Source organism: Octopus bimaculoides, chromosome 7 (assembly GCF_001194135.2).
Source record: "Octopus bimaculoides isolate UCB-OBI-ISO-001 chromosome 7, ASM119413v2, whole genome shotgun sequence".
NCBI classification, from domain to species: Eukaryota; Metazoa; Mollusca; class Cephalopoda; order Octopoda; family Octopodidae; genus Octopus; species Octopus bimaculoides.
Window position 1 is genome coordinate 55,510,079 of NC_068987.1, and position 1,942 is coordinate 55,512,020.

Consider the following 1,942-nt stretch of genomic DNA (forward strand, 5'->3'; position numbering starts at 1 on the left):
CGCTATATATGTGCAGATGTATATGCACACACAGAGACACACACAGACACACACACACACATATATATATACACACATATATAGATATATGGATATGAGATAATAGCTTCACTTTTAATAGTATCAGTATTAATAGTTTCAATATGTATATATTATATACATAGTGAACTATTCAAGCTGAAAGTATTATCTCACATTACAATAGAGATGTTAGTGTTTCACTTTTGAGACGTAATATTGAAATAGTGTAAGAGATAAGAGATTGCTTCTGACTCGCATTAGGCAAGAAATTGACCCTAAGTAATGCATGTGTAAAATTTGAATGAAATCGGTTGGGTAGTTCTTGAGTTTTGGTGATGCACACATACAGACACTCAGACAGACACACACACACACACCTTTTCAGTTTTATATATATAGATTATGTATGTATGCATGCATGTAAGTATATATATGTATGCATGTACATATGTATGTATGTTTGTATGAACGTACGTATGTATATATATGCATATATATATACATACATGCATATTTACGTATGTATGTATGCATGTGGTTATGCTTGCATGCTAGTATATATATGTATATATATATATATATATATATACATATATATGCGTGTTTGTATGCATAAATGTATGTAAGTATGTATTTTATTATTAAGCCTTATTTCTCATTCTCTTGCTAAGAAAGGGCCGGTTTTTAACCTAGCGATCTAGGTTAAAATTTTAAACACCATCAACAAGGTATTTATGATTGTTTGTGTGTATGTGTGCAATATTTTGAGTCAGTACATGTGCAGATTTGCTTGTGTTTAATGCATATATTCTCATTCATATATTTGCATGTCTAGGTATGCACATGTATATTAAAATGCTAAGCTTTCTGGAAGTGTTATATGTATTGACAGTTCCATTAATGGCTTGTACTTGTGATCTTCTAATCAGCTTTCTTCTTTCTAGTTTTAAGAAGCCTAATTTCTCAAGATTGTTGCTGAGGTAGTTTGTTACGCATCTTAGAGCACCAATAATTACAGGTATAAATCTGAATTTGTAATCCGAGTAGAGTAGCTATAAATTTCTCAATAATTCCGCGTAGGTGTTTTCGTTTTTTGCTGATCTTTAGCTTTATGTTAATGTCCGCTGCATTCAATTGGTTCAGTTGCAGTACGTAGTCATCCAGTAAACATTCCTATACAGCATTGTTCAAGGTTTTACCTATGCGGGTGGATAAAGCGAAGAAAGTTGCATAGGAATGTTTACCGTGGATAAATATGTACTGTAACTGAACCAACTAAACGTACATAGGGGCTACATCAAAGAATATTAGGAACTCTATGTTGTAGAAACACGTGTCGCCTTGGAATCTAATGTGAATTTAATGAAAATAACGGTACAGCAATCAAGTTTCGAAGATGTGTCATTCTCTATTCTTCTTTATGATTTGTTGATTATATACATATATACACTATGTGCTGTATAAAATCCAATGCAGTGAACTCAGGATTTACCTATTGAGTGAAGTACCGCGTAACTGTTTATCTTGAATTTTATATGTTCCTTATCTTTCGATGTGGTTAGTCAGAACCTGTATTATATCAGAGCTCTAATGTGGCTAACCACATCGAATGATAAAGAACCTATAAAATTCAAGATAAACAGTTACGCGGTACTTCACTCAATAGGTAAATCCCGAGTTCGCTGCACTGGATTTTATACAGCACACAGAGTATATATGTATATAATCAACAAATCATAAAGATGAATAGAGAATGAGACATCTTCGAAACTTGATTGCTGCACAGCAGAAGTTTGATAAGTGACAACGTACGAAACTCTCGGACCATGAGTCACTTTCTTACTTCGGTTAAATAATAAAAATATACATACACTCATATTTTGAGTTCTATTTTTCTTGTTTGCATCAGCATGCCTATATA